Raw genomic sequence first — 15796 nt, forward strand, 5'->3', positions numbered from 1 at the left:
ACGAACACAGAACAAGAAGATGGTCCCTCAATGTCAAAGTGATTTGTTCTTTTGTAAGCAGCCTCAAATCTTGGAACAGCCAGGCATGAATCAAAGCTAGGTGAAACCTTGCTTATCCAATATTAGCCCTGCTCTAATTGAGAGATCAATTGGAAATCTGCCTTTTCATGAATGGTTTGGATAGCTGACAAAGCCACCTGTAGGGGCTGGAAAATAAGTTCTGCCTCATCACAAAAGAAATTCCATCTAAATGAACAAACATCAGATAATAAAAACTTTAACACACTTGAAAATTGCTGCCAAACAGACAGGTAATCCAATCATGTATAGCGTACACCATGCCTTTGACAAGAGTCACCCTTAATTATTCTGCAATGAAAGGAACTGTATTCATTTCTGATAGGCCTAAGTGTTTTTATTATGACGTGTAAATGCTGAGGCAGAGAATTAGCTAGCCAGAGCCTAAAAAGCGGCATTGCTTTCATAGGTTGGAACCTAAATAATATGTATTGCAAATAAGAGGCATATTGGCCTGGCTTTTCTACATTGTTTTGACTGGATTTTCAAGTCATAAAACCCTTCAATTGCCTCCACTCCACCCCACTTTGGTTGGAGCTGTCATCATAAATGGACAAAGAATTACTGGAGCTGTTAAATACTCCAAACACTTCAGTGAAATTGACTGAGTGCTCGTAAAGGCACACAGTAAAAACTCTGGCCAGGCTCTGTTTGGAGGCCCCACTCTCCAGAGCTGCCGCAGCAGGGCTTTAACGTGGCTGTGTAGTCGCAGCACCAGCGCTGGGAGAGAGCTCTCCCCGTGCTGTAAGAAAAGCCACCCCGACAAGGTGTGCGGCTCCCAGCGCCGGTGTACCGGCTACACTGGCATGTTACAGCGCTGAAACTTGATGCACTCAGCCCTCAGACACCTCTCATTTGCCATTGACCTCAAGAAGAGTTAAGAGGGCTTGTCCCTAGGAGTGTGTGTGTCGGGGGGGGGGGTAGGGTGGGAGGGGGAAGAAGGGAAGAAATGGATTTTCCAGTTCTATACAGAAGCACCTTGCAGGATCAGGTCCTAGATATGGACAACTTCCTATTAACAGTATGGTACTCCTTTGGTTTTGTATTTACACACAACTGCTTTGTATTTACACAGAGTTTTCGGAGTTCATCATAGCACACAAACACCACCAATACCTCAACACACTTGTGGGAAGTAGGCATGGGTTTATATACGCTCATGCACAGAGGGGGGAAACAAAAGTAGCGACAGAGCGATGTTTGCTCAGCAAGTCATTTCAAATCTATTATTTTTCTGTGTATAACAAACGTTTTCATTTTTCTTTAAAAAAAACTAAAGCATCAATTCTCTGCTATGGGACTAAATCTGGCTGTGAATTACATGGGTGTAAATCTGGAGTAACTCCATTGACTTCAGCAGCACTCCTCTACCTTACACTAGGAATAGTGAAAGAGAAGATAAGGGCAAGAGCCTCTCTCTCACGCAGGATACTTGCAAGCGTCTGAAGGAACACTGCCAGCCCCATGCCAGTCTGTGGGCTGCACACTGAGATGAGGAGGAGAAGGAGACATTCTGGAAACAGGCAATAGTGTTAAATGACGTTTTGACAGGGAGGCTGTACTTAGCGGATGGGGGAAAAAATGATCAATGTAGATGACAGAGTTGGAACAACAGAATCTAACAGCTAATTAAGCACCTATTCAGGAGGTCCCAGACAACTATAAGAGATCTCAGACTAAATTCCTAGCTACTTGGCTCTATTACCAACCATCTACACTCTCTTTTTTCCTTATGAAAGTAGAAGGTCACACAATCTCCTCTAGGTATTTCCATTGTAGCCTGTCTGGGGAGTTACGGTTGATGCAATTTTTTGTTTCATGGTACTCAAAATCCAGCAGGCAAAGATGGTCCTGCCATGGGCTATTCGGAATCAGGAGCGCAGAAGTCATCATACTGGATCAGATCACTGGGCTGCCTAGCCATGCAGCCAGCTTCTGGCACTGGCCAATACCTGCAGAACATTCCATCCTTAATGCACCTGAGCGATTGTGCAATGCTGCATGTGTCCGGAGAAGGTTCCTCTCTGACCCCACGCCCCTCAAGGGGATCACCTTAAGCATAAAAAGCTCAACTCTGCATATCAGCACAGCACCCCCTACTCAGGCTGTGCCCTGGGGTTCCTGGTGGGGAATGTAACACACTCACAAAGGCTACAGAGCTCAGCCACAACCATTACTGCGGGGGCTCAGCTGTCAAAGCCTCCTTGCCACTCCACAGCCTGGTGCAGCCTCATAGAAACTTCCCTACCCCCACTCCTTCCTAAATCCCTCTACCCTTGGTGCACAGGTACACATTTGGGTCTGGGCCCAGCACCATGGGCCCCTGTATACTCCCCCTAAAACCTATCCCTCCCTGGCTTGCTCTGCAGAACTGCAATAGCGTGGGGCAATCCTCAGCCATGGATTAGAGGTAGGATTTTCCCCTACTGCAATAGGTTTATGGAGATGTGGCATTGCCTTGGCCTGAATCACTAAAAGTGTTAGTAATGTTCCCGGAACCCTCCAACCCTTTCATAGGCTTCCTCTCAAGGAAGCTAATTCCACAGAGCAGCTGCAGTAGGAAAATTTTTCCTTCTGTTGGTTCCCCAAGGATCTGTGCAATAATCTGCTGGTTAGATGATGATACTGAGATCTGCACAGGCTGACTGCAAATATGACACCATGCAAGATTAAGGAACGAAGGGACACGTCCGAAGTTATTGAAAATAAAAACAAACATACAGAACTGTAGCATTACTGGTGGGTGTAAGTTGCATCAAGATCCTTATTACCTGGCACTTTATAATTGTAGCGTGTTGTTTAAACCCAGTTTCTGACCTCAGCTATACCAGAGTAAAAGTGGGGTAGCTATGTATTAGTCCATTGAGCCTTATTGTTATAATTAGCTACATCTCACTCTATGGTACCAGTTTTTGAGACAGTAACTACATTGCCCTCCTGAGATGTCCCCTTTCAATTCCTGATTAATGCTGTGGAACAAACAAGAAGGACTGTATCTCACCACTCATGAGCCCAGTGCATGTGGAGACAAGATTTTGAGGACTTAATCAGTCCTATGTACATATAGAAGAGCGTACTCACCGGTGGCTTGGCCCCTCGCAGCTAGGCATGGGGTAGCAGGGTCTGTCTCCTGTGCCCCTCCCAGCAGCCATTCTGATCCTGCCACAGTCTGACTCTTCTTGTGACTCAGACCCCCAGCCAAGTCACATTTGAATCCCACCTCTTCCAGGGTAACAAAAAGTCCAGCAAACAATCACCCCACTCCTTGTATCTCATCTTCAGCCCTCAGCTCTGGGCTCTGTGAGCCTCACCTTCTCTCAGAGTGTTATTTGTTCTTATGAGGGGCTTCCCACCAAGCCGCTGACAGAAAACCCCAGGTCTACTGCCTACACTGGGATCCACTCCAGGAACCCTAGGATGGCAGCTGAAGTCTGCTTCAGCAGACATTTTGCCACTGCCTGCCATTAACCTTTCTTCAGGCCTTTTCCCCAACCCTTCCCTGTCTCTGTGTGCTGAGCAACAGTTCCCAGAGTTTCTTCCTAGGGCGCCAGTACCTGCCATTAAGCTCAGAGCTTGCTCTAAGGCTGTGTTTTCCCCTCTGGCCTCTGAGCCCAACTACCTCCCCACCTGCCTTTGATCACCAATTATGCCTAAACACTCCTCAAAGAGCCACTCAGTGGCTTAATTGGGCTCAGGCTTCTCTTATTCCAGGAAGAACAGGAGTACTTGTGGCACCTTAGAGACTAACCAATTTATTTGAGCATAAGCTTTCGTGAGCTACAGCTCACTTCATCGGGATCCTTTTCTTTTTGCGAATACAGACTAACACGGCTGTTACTCTGAAACCTCTTATTCCAGGGTTAGCCAGTGTGGAGCGTATACACCCCATCACAGTGTGACACTGAGTGGTACTTAGGCTGTGTGCTAGCCCTCCGCACAGAGGGGAATTTCATCCCATATGAATACTCATGCAGTGCAGGCAGGACCAATAAAACTCATGTTTTGCTGACTTCACTATCATGTTTCAGGGCTTTGCCTTGGGAAGCTGCTGGGAACCTGGAACGCTCCTGTGGCATAGGAAATTCCTCTGGTGTGTCCGGATCCTTTGGAGCAAAACTTTGGAACTGCTGCACTAGGGAAGAGATGCTAACCAGGGGCCCGGCTGGGATATCTCTCCCCCAACAACCTCTGATCCTGAACTGTGCAGGGGACACCATGCACTAGGGTGACCATATGTCCCGTTTTGGCCGGGATCCTCCCCTTTTTAAGCCCTGTCCCAGCTGTCCCGACTTTTTTGACTTGATCAGTTGTCAGGAGCAAATGGGACAAATGCCCACTTTTGTCAAAAAGGTGGGGTGCCGAGGAATGCATGGGGGGGAGCGGCTTGGGCAGCCCCATGCTGGGAGGGGGACTCGGGCTCTTTTGCCAGCGGCTCAGGCCAGCCCTATGAGTGCGTGGCGGGGGGGCTCACGGGGTGTCCCATTTTCCCTTTGGGAAATATGGTCACCCTACCACACACACACTCTAGGTGCAAAAGTACCCCGTTGGTGTCTTCCCTCCCACCCACTATGTGGCCTTGGGGAAAACTGCAGAGAGCAGCCAGCAACTCCAGCGGGTAGGAACTGAAGCAGACAATGCAGGGACCTCTTGCTGAAATGACATAACATTTTCAGACTGTCTCTGCCGTGTGCTGAGCACCTGTTTTCTCCAGTACACCCATTTCTAGGGTGACTATAAATCCTGTTTTGGCCGGGTCAGTCCCCTTTTTAAGCTCTGTCCCGGACATCCTGACTTTTTTTTTTTTTTTTACAGAAATGGGCATTTGTCCCATTTGCTCTTGCCAAGAGATCAGGAGGAACATTGAGGGGGGCAGTAATGCAAGGAGCTGGGCAGTGATGTTTGGTGGGTGTCAGCCCCAGCCCCAGGAGACATGGGTCTCGGTCACTCAGCCCCAGGCGCAGAGCTGGGGCAGCGTCAGTCTCAGCCCTGGGTAGCAGGGAGGGGGGTGGTTTGGGCGAGCCCCAGGCCATCCCATATTTACTTTAGGAAATATAGTCACCCTACCCCTCCCTCACAGTCTCTTCACCTCTGCTTCACCCCACACCTGCTTCTCTTACTGGCTTCTTGTCTATCCAGTCTCCACCTCATTGTTCACTCTGCTGGTTAGATTATCCATTCCTCCACCCTGTGGCTGTCTGATCTATGTAGATTGTGAGCTTCCTGGGGACTGTCTACGACTGTGTTTGTACAGCTCCAAGCACAGTGGGGCTCTGATCCATCTGTGGGGCCCCACCATGCTACAATCATAGAAAATAGATTGGCTTTTGTCTTTTAAATCTCATTTTCACCCAGGCTTTAATAGTGAGTTTAGAATGCAGGAGCTAGAATTCAACCTTGAATCCTCTGAATGCCTAAGTTTAAACACCAAGAGCTACCTCACCCCCTGGACTCAGCCTCTGTTTGAAGAAATCGACATCAGAAGCCCTTTTTTTCCATTATCACTGAGCCAAATCCAAAATAACGGAGCTCTGGTCTGCTTATTTATCTGTACAGAAAATCAAAGCAGGTTATCCAGGGACGTGATGTCTGCTTTAAGAAATGATGTAATTTTCATTCAGTGGAAGCGAAAGCAGGAGTTGAGGCTGACCTGCATGCCCAAGGGACACCCTGTGGAGCTGTTCAACAATGAGGTATTTGAGACAGCCCTCGATCGAGAAAAGACGTGGCTTTCCCTTGCACTTTGCAAGACTGGTCTACACAATTAGCAATGAAAGAATATTTTCAACAAAGGCATAATTAACAACAAAATAGGTGTGAGACATTAGCTACTTATCAGTACTCACTTTTGCACTTATGACTTTTGTGTTTGACTTGCTAAGGATTAGGATGAATAGTTAAAACGCCATCTTCCTACTGAGAGCTTTATGTAAAGCTTCAACTGATACATCAATAAAAGAACCTTTCAATATGAATAAAAGATGCTTCTTAGTGGCAGGCACCGATTCCTGGAGCACCCTGGCAGCCTGGTTCAGAACCATGCTTACCTCTCTGCCTCAGTTTCCCTTTAAGGGCTATTGATAAGTTCAATGGGGCTTTGTGACGGCATTCTGGGGTGCAATCCTGACGAGCGTGTCATTGCTTGTCCAGCGACGCTGGGTGATTTACAATGTTTCGCTGCTGCAGCTCGCAGCCTGAGATGCTCTACAAGCAAGCAGCTTACACCCTGAGTGTCTCTGTGCTGGACAGCCCTGGTTCCGCAGCTCTGACCCCAGCAGCCTGTCTACAGCCCCACAGTCCAATGTGCCATAGGCTTTCATAAATCACCTCGCCTGACAAACTTATATAATACAGTACTATTGTACGCAACCAGATGAGTCACTTGCTTGTCACTTGAGGTTCAGACCCCCTGTCTTGATAGCAGAGATAAAGTTTCTCTTCCCTGCTGGAAGCTGTCTCCTCCCCTATTTGTTAGCTTTGTTTAGCTAATCTGTCTCTGCCTGACAACCAGACAGGTCAGAGGAGCAAATACTCATTCTTTTGTCTCGGGCAGACCCATCTACCAACTCCCCATGACCTGCCTGGCCTAAGCACATTTTAGTCATCAGTCCGGCATATATCCATAACTCTTAATACACACCGCGTATATACATCACACAAGAACATGAATGGTCAGTGCGCTATTAGTTTTCCAATGCCATGTTACATGACACCTTTTCTATACCGATTATAACCCTTGTGACCTGGGGTACACTGAACTGGTCAGGCCAGCTGAAACTCATTATTTTATACCAGTGAGACCCTTGCCTTCGGGCCCTGGAATGCTCTTAGGGTCACACCTCTCCCCTTACAAAGCTGCAGGAGGGTTTGCCATTGCCTGACTCAGAGGCAGCAGGTCAGAGCCCTCTTCCCTGGACAGGGTATCTCCCACCATATTTTATTTTTCATTGATATAGAAGAAACCTGTTTTTTCACCTTTGTTCACAGTCTCCAGGGCATAATATCGTAGAGTATCCATAACTTCACCTGCAGAGTTGTTACAAATATGTCACTGTAACATTAATGACCAGCGTGTTGTTAGCTTTCAAACGACATATTACATGTCCCCTTTTAAATAAATCTCATGATGCCAGAGTGTGAGGTGTAGTGAGTACGTCAGGCCTGATAAGAGTTGCTGATGCAGAATAGTAAACCACCACTGGGCTTCTTTGTCATAGGCTTGTCTATAGCGAACAGTGGCCCTTCGGGGGTCTAGTTGATTAAAAGAACAGCCAAACATGATATGCAATCATGCCTTCACCCCAGCCTCCAAAACAATTCTTATGAACCACTGAAGGCCCATTTAAGTCCTATTTTGAGGGCTTAATTGATGCAAAGGCCTTGTGTTGTCCCATTGCACTGGAATGAGTTTCATTTTCAATCTATTTTCCCGGGTGCCTGGGACCCATCTGTGAACTAATAGAGCACTCATCTATTAGAAAACATATGCTGAAGTATTGTTATGCTAACAGTTGCGAATGGCTGGTATCAGGTCAGTCTTTGGTCCAAAGCCATTCACAGACCTCCTTAAAGCCCATGGCTGTGCCAAGCACTCTTTCAGCCTGACCAGAAGGGTTTGATGTTCCCCAGATGTGGGGTCTGAAGAAGCTGCATCTTGTGTTTGTTTCTTTTGGATCTCAACAAAAGCTTTAATCAAATAGCTTCAGTTTAAAATAGCTCCTTGGCCAGGGAATGTAATGTTAACTTTAGTCAGCACACCTCCTTGTGAACTTCAGGAAATTCTCAGTGGGTGGTTTGGGCTTTAACATGGCTTGTATTGGTTTAGCTTCTGAGAGTCAGATCATTATTCAAATGAACAAACAAAACACCCCAAACCAACCAACCAGTGTGTCACAGCCTTGCCAACCCTTCAGTGCTGGACACGAGCAGGAAAGATGATCCCTATAGATTGAGATGTCTGTTTGGAGCACTAAGAAAAGGAGTACTTGTGGCACCTTAGAGACTAACCAATTTATTTGAGCATGAGCTTTCGTGAGCTACAGCTCACTTCATCAGATGCATACCGTGGAAACTGTAGCAGACTTTATATATACACATCATGTATATATATATATACATATATATATATGCCATCATGTGCCAGCAATGCCCCTCTGCCATGTACATTGGTCAAACTGGACAGTCTCTACGTAAAAGAATAAATGGACACAAATCAGATGTCAAGAATTATAACATTCATAAACCAGTCGGAGAACACTTCAATCTCTCTGGTCACGCAATCACAGACATGAAGGTCGCTATCTTAAAACAAAAAAACTTCAAATCCAGACTCCAGCGAGAAACTGCTGAATTGGAATTCATTTGCAAATTGGATACTATTAATTTAGGCTTAAATAGAGACTGGGAGTGGCTAAGTCATTATGCAAGGTAGCCTGTTTCCTCTTGTTTTTTCCTACCCCCCCCCCCCCCGATGTTCTGGTTTAACTTGGATTTAAACTTGGAGAGTGGTCAGTTTAGATGAGCTATTACCAGCAGGAGAGTGAGTTTGTGTGTGTATGGGGGTGGGGGGAATGTGAGAAAACCTGGATTTGTGCAGGAAATAGCCCAACTTGATTATGTAAAGAGTTGTCACTTTGGATGGGCTAGCACCAGCAGGAGAGTGAATTTGTGTGGGGGGGTGGAGGGTGAGAAAACCTGGATTTGTGCTGGAAATGGCCCACCTGATGATCACTTTAGATAAGCTATTACCAGCAGGACAGTGGGGTGGGAGGAGGTATTGTTTCATATTCTCTGTGTATATATAAAGTCTGCTACAGTTTCCACGGTATGCATCTGATGAAGTGAGCTGTAGCTCACGAAAGCTCATGCTCAAATAAATTGGTTAGTCTCTAAGGTGCCACAAGTACTCCTTTTCTTTTTGCGAATACAGACTAACACGGCTGTTACTCTGAAACCTGTTTGGAGCACCGACTATGCAAGTCTTTGAAGCCCCTATTACTCAGTCAGAAGCAAGGCTACCATGGATAAGGGCCGGGCCGGTTATGCCCCTCTGCTCAGACGGGGTCAGGCCTAAACTAGAGCAGGTCACTTTCACTGCACTGCAATTTATTATTCACAGTACTGTGAAGCCAAGGGCCAATTAAGCACCTTTGTCTTTTAGAACAACATTGGTACAATCTATTTTTGTCTTCTCTATCAGAACAACAAGGCTGGTTAATGTGGAGACCAGTTGCTGTGGTTATTTGACGTGACAAACACTTCCAGTTGCTGTTTGTGCTGTGTTGCACAGCCTAGGATACACTGGGATTTGTTGCTTTCAGGGAGGAGAGGGGGAAAGAGAGGGTGGAGCAGAACTCTCAATAGATGCACATGCCTTGCTGAATATATAGCTTCAAAGGGCTTTCAAAGAGCTGGTATTTAATTTGCTTTCATTTGACTGTGTTTGTCCACCTCAAAGAAAGCTTAACTTTGAACTGCACTGCACAAGCTGTAATCCTGTTTTCCCCTTGCGAAAACTAAAGGCATCTATTATTTATTCTAAGAAAATGATGGATAATTTCAAACCCTCTGGTCTTTAGTTGCTGCTATGGGAGGTAGGATAATAGGCAGAATGATCAGGGAAAATTATCGTAAATCATCTTCCGCTTTAAAAGATATCAGAAACTAGTGAAGTGTGTCCTTGGAGGTGAAATTCACTTTTGTACAGAGGGCCAACACAAGGCCTGTATTCCACTGACAGCCCATTCAGAGCTTCAAAATAGGTATTAAATGTGATTCCAATGGTGCAAAAACCACATGCTGCTTATCTGTATGATGTGTGTGAATTTCATCTTAATGATTACCTGCTCTATTCATTCCCTCTGAAGCACCTGGCATTGGCCACTGTTGGAAGATAGGATACCGGGCTAGATAGACCTTTGGTCTGACCCAGTATGGCCGTTCTTATGTTCTTAAGTGACACAGAGCAGCACAGATTGCTGGCTATTGTAATGGCTACGCTATGCAGTTCCTACACAGTTACTAATCTTCCAGCCCATTGCTTTGTAAAGATCTTTGGGTTACAGAGGTCTGGGTCTACCATTAAATTAGATTGACACAGCTACATTGCCCAAGGCTGTGGAAAATGTCTCTCCATAAGCGCTGTGGTTAGGTCAACCACTACCCTGTTTAGACATGGCTAGGCTGAAGAAAGAATTCTTCTGTTCACCCACCTACTCCCTCTTGGAGAGGCAACTTAACCCCGCTGATGGAAAAAAAACCCTTTTGCCAATGCAGGAAGCATCTACAGTGCAATGCTGTGGTGCTTGTAGTGTGGACACAGCCTAAGTGTGCAACACCAGCAGAACACCGAATTACACTGTGCCCGTTTGTTCACAAGACTCTGCATCCTGGCAGTCCCCCGACCTGCCTCTGTTCTCTGAAACAATTCTGGGTTTAAACTGTTTTTGCTGAAAAAGGTCAAGTTCAGGAATAAGCTTCTTTTCAACAACCTCTCAAACAGTGTGTCATACCAACATTTCACCTAATCAATAATACACTGATCACCTGTCATAACATACCATTCTCATTTGGCTCCAACATCATGTAGTGAATGGCCTATTAGCCTTTCAGTTGCAGGGGCCTCTGTGTGGACATGTTTTGGATCAAACAATAAATGAGTGTGAGCAGCTCCAGCCTACTCATACAGGCTGGAAATGGAAAGGACTATTAGGGTTCCTGGTCTGTTTCTGCCTGGCCATTACATGATTGTTCCCTATGGCATATTTCCTAGCCAATCATGTTGTCTAACCTTAAAAGTCTCCACTTTCTTGGGAGACTAATAATGAAGCTCACCAGAGAAGATTTGCTTAATATAAGCGTAATTTTCTATTCCTTAATATCATCCCACTGCTACTAGTTATACCCTATAGTCTAACCCTAAACAACTGCAGTAGATTTTTACACAAAGTACAAAGTCACTTCATAGTTTGGTGAAATGCTGAGATGCTTGTCATGCAAACAGGTGAAGGAATGGGATTGCCCAGGTTATTAATGGTATGTGGAACATTTGTACATATTATGACCCCAGTCAGCAGTGACTAGAAGTTTGTTCCTGAACCGTGCAAAATGAGTACATGTGCATCATTAATACAATCCCACGTGTCCATTGTACAGGACCATGGCCACAACTGGCACCAAGCAAACCTTCTTCTGACAGCCTCCGCAGATAGGCCAAGGGATGAATGGGACTTGAAGACTGAGCCAATCTTTCTTACCCTAAGCAATCATCCCTCTACATCATAGTAGAGGCACATTGTCAGGGTGACACCTTTCATTGGCAATCAGTAAAATATATGAAAACAAAATGGCAGTTTTCATATTAATTTCTTGCCTAGTTTCTCCAGATCATTTCTATCCACATTACATGTTAATAACCCTATAAGACAATGCTGGGTACAATAAGAAGATCTGGCTATCTCTGGCATTTACAGGATGCTCTAAAAATACTTGCATCTGCCCACTTCTGTTGCTGATTACATGCCTTTAAACTACTTTCCTTCTCTTATCACAGCTGTAGTCATCTACCACAAAGCTGGTATTTACATTTCAAATAAAAGTTAAGATTACACCATGATGATCCTAACCCACGTTGTTATCCCCTCATTTATTTGTCCATAAGCAAAAGGTGATTTTAGCAGAGCTGTGGGGAGATGGTGGACAGCAGGTGCATTCAAATGCTCAACAATGCTTCCTATACAACATTTTAAACTGGAAGTGAAAATACAATAATCTGATTTTGGCCTTATTGCAGAAATGGAACAGGAGTGCTTTGAAGTGATGCAACACTATTAAGGAAAACTGGGAATACTGTTAGTATGTTGGCAACAGTATGGCAATGTGCCTGGGTAATTAGCCCTTAAAATTAGGGAGGGAGCCTTTGGAGCAAAATAATTGGGGGTTCACTAAGAAGCAAGCTATGTTCTGGACATAGTGACTAACCAGTATGTAATACGTGGATACTGTCATTTTTAATGCATTAACAGGGTAAAGGTAACACATGTACATGGAGCTAAGTATTTGCCCACAATAGAAGGCTGAACAATTTATTTTAGAGCTGATGGGTTCTTTTTTATTTGTGTAGAGCTGAACATAATCTACTTTGTTTCCTTTTAAAAACAAAATCTTGAGCTTACTTTTATATCTGGAGCGGATTGGTTAAGTGTTTGGGATTCAAACATAGTTGAATGCTGCCTGACTAATTATAATCCACTCATTTGTAGTGAGTACTGCACTTTGCCCACTGTCACTGCTTTATTTTAGTACTGAGAATTAATGACTCGACCAAAAATCCTTAGATAGACATATCATGCCATTGATTTCTAATCTGAACTCCACATGGATTCTGTGGAGGAAATCATTCGGGAATTTGCTTAAGTAAGGATGGATTGAGAATTCAGAATTTGGCCCTGAATTCAAGAAAACCTTTAGGTCAACCTCATGGAAGGCAATAAAATTTCCCTCTCCACTGATTTTTTTCTCGTATGTTGTCAGTTTGGGTTAAAGAATGACTGGGAAAATATAACTGTGGTTATTCTAGTCATCTGATTAACCTCGGCTCTACAGGAAAATTCAAATTTAAGGGACCATTTCAGGAAAAACTGAACTACATTACATAGAGCGAGGGTGAGCACGAGGCACACAAACAGGGATTGAGGCAGTTCTTACAGCAGCACAGTTTGGTTTTACGGTGACAAGTCTTTAATTCCCAGGATTGTATAAATTCATTGCAAAGAAGTGTTCTCATAAGGAATAGTTCTATCCCTTCTCTTTCCTTGAGAGGTGCTGATTCCAAGAGTGACTAATCACATGACTCATGTTATAGGTCTCTCATGCACTGAACAATAGTAAAAATACTATTTTAAGTTGGCTTTTAAATACTATCCCCATAAGGATACATTTGCAATTTATGCAACAAGTAAGCAGGGAGGGGGAAGAAACAAGCCATTAGTTTGAGTCTCTCTGAAATTCTAAGCATTTAAGTCTTTTTAATTTTAGATCAGGCACAATTTGATTTAGGCCAAGGACTTTTCTCTCTGACCTTCAGAACATATTAAGCAATGGTGTATTTCCACCCACCTCCGTTTTCTTCTGTTTCCGTGTTCCTGCTCAAACTGAAGACACGGGCAGCAGTTGACCTACAAGAAGGATTCAATGTGAGCTGTAGTCTCAGCACAGGGAAGCATTTCCTTGCCCCTGAGGTTGACACAATCCTGCGCCAGAGAAGCAGGTTAGCAATCACACCCCTGGGGGAATGGTCATGGCAGATCACTCTGATATTTTCTGAACAACGCAAGGCCAAGATGTACTTCAGTATTCAATAGATGGAAACCAGCAAACGGTTCCTTCCAGCACACAATTAAATATGAATTATGACACAAAGATTGCTGTTGTGCAATTAGAATTTGTTAGCACCCTTGGTGGCTGCATCAGCATAGAATCATAGAATATCAGGGCTGGAAGGGACCTCTGGAGGTCATCTAGTCCAACCCCCTGCTCAAAGCAGGACCAATCCCCAACTAAATCATCCCAGCCAGGGCTTTGTCAAGCCTGACCTTAAAAACCTCTAAGGAAGGAGATTCCACCACCTCCCTAGGTAACCCATTCCGGTGCTTCACCACCCTCCTAGTGAAAAAGTTTTTTCCTAATATCCAACCTAAATCTCCCCCACTGCAACTCGAGACCATTATTCCTTGTTCTGTCATCTGCTATCACTGAGAACAGCCTAGATCCTTCCTCTTTGGAACCCCCTTTCAGATAGTTGAAGGCTGCTATCAAATCCCCCTCATTCTTCTCTTCTGCAGACTAAATAATGCCAGTACCCTCAGCCCCTCCTCGTAAGTCACGTGCTCCAGTCCCCCAATCATTTTTGTTGCCCTCCGCTGGACTCTCTCCAATTTTTCCACATCCTTCTTGTAGTGTGGGGCCCAAAACTGGACACAGTACTCCAGATGAGGCCTCACCAATGTCGAATAGAGGGGAATGATCACGTCCCTCGATCTGCTGGCAATGCTCCTACTTATACAGCCCAAAATGCCGTTAGCCTTCTTGGCAACAAGGGCACACTGTTGACTCATATCCAGCTTCTCGTCCACTGTCACCCCTAGGTCCTTTTCTGCAGAACTGCTGCCAGTGCATGAGATTCTTCCATCCTAAGTGCAGGACTCTGCATTTGTCCTTGTTGAACCTCATCAGATTTCTTTTGGACCAATCCTCTAATTTGTCTAGGTCCCTGTATATCCTATCCCTACCCTCCAGCATATCTACCACTTCTCCCAGCTTAGTGTCATCTGCAAACTCAAGGACTGAATCGGCTATGGATGTGAATGCTCCCCAGTTTATCCATCCATCTCAGCTTCCTTCTGGGAAAGAGTGAGGGGCACTGGAGGGGGGTCCTGCAGAGAGATTGCATCCCTATTGCATGTGCTGGAGGGGTTCTCTGCTGTGCAGAGACACAGCATGAGAAGAAAGCCTGTTGTGAGACTTCCAAGCCAGTTTTGAGGACTCAGAAGGTTCAGTTAGATTCATCTGAACCGTTTGGTGCTTTTCTGTACTTACTCTGATTTCCCAGCAGTCTGAAATTCGTTCGTTTCTAATTTCTATGGCTGTCAAGCCAATGGCCCCAATCTCCAGTTAGTGTGAAGTGGTGTAACCCCAGTGAAGTCAACAATGGCTTATGCCACCTGAGGATCCAGCTCAACACTTTAACCATCCCCTAAATGAACACAGGAAAAATAAGAAAGCCTGACGGGGGAAAAAAGGCACATTTTAATTCCCTGCAGAATCTAAAGAGTTAAGTTACATGCAGAAGCAACAGTCCGTGAGTTTAAGTTCAGCAGCTTGAAAAAAGCTGTGTGCACACTGAAAATATATTTATCCAATATGCTAACAAGGGTCTTTGGATGGGGAAGGAATAAGTCAAGGGGCATGCATACAAGAAACAATTTTATGTTAGACTCCCAATGTTATTACCCCTTTTCAGAAACCTGACATTTTTAGAAGTAGGAGACAGCTGACAGAGGTGTCAATAAGCTAATTTGTGGCTTGTTAGAGTGTTACACTTGTTTACTGGCATTTAACTAGACAAGACATTGATGTTAAGGCAATGGGCGGAGGGAAGATGTCTGAGCCAGTAGTGTGTCTTGTGAAAAATTAATTTGCATCTTCTTTATGCCCCAGACTGCGGAGATAATCCGTTACTAAAGCACCGACGTTCTGCTGAAAATGAAATCAGGAGCATGGAGCAGTCAGCAGGTCCTTGAGCAGAGACCCAGTTTCGTTTTAATTTAAGGCTCACACTGGACTGCTAACAAGTTCATTTTGTCCTAGAAAGTTTTAAAAGGAAGAACAATGTTTTCTGACAAGAATGGCTTTGTTAACGACCAAGAACAGGAGTAGCTTGTGGCTAAAGAATAAATGTTGTTGGAAAGCTTAGCAACAGCTCATGCAGCACCTAATGTCATCATCTGCCTCTGAAGGATAGCACTGTATTGTCGGGATTATGTGAAGTCATCCTGCATACTGTTTACAACCCCTGACCCCCCTCAACGCCCCCTTTGTGTATTATCTTCCTGCATGGAGGGCAATTCATCCCTGTTTTGGTTCGCCGCTACAGTGTATGATTAAAAGTCTGTAAATGCCAGTTATTTATTACTATAACTACTTTTGAAAAGTAACAGTGTAT

At 44.7% G+C, this 15796-nt stretch overlaps 1 protein-coding gene across 1 annotated transcript in view; it reads right to left on the reverse strand.

Annotated features, from left to right (window-relative positions):
• The window catches only part of LOC125625217 (uncharacterized), a 182107-nt gene that overhangs the window by 140919 nt on the left and 25392 nt on the right, over positions 1-15796 (reverse strand). Inside the window, exons 4-5 of the transcript XR_007353494.2 lie at positions 14671-14856; positions 13192-13250 (exon numbers count right to left, since the gene is read on the reverse strand). The gene's annotated coding sequence lies outside the window, so the exon portion shown is untranslated. The remainder of the gene's footprint in view (positions 1-13191; positions 13251-14670; positions 14857-15796) is intronic.

This window comes from Caretta caretta, chromosome 21, assembly GCF_965140235.1.
Source record: "Caretta caretta isolate rCarCar2 chromosome 21, rCarCar1.hap1, whole genome shotgun sequence".
In the NCBI taxonomy this organism is placed as follows: Eukaryota; Metazoa; Chordata; order Testudines; family Cheloniidae; genus Caretta; species Caretta caretta.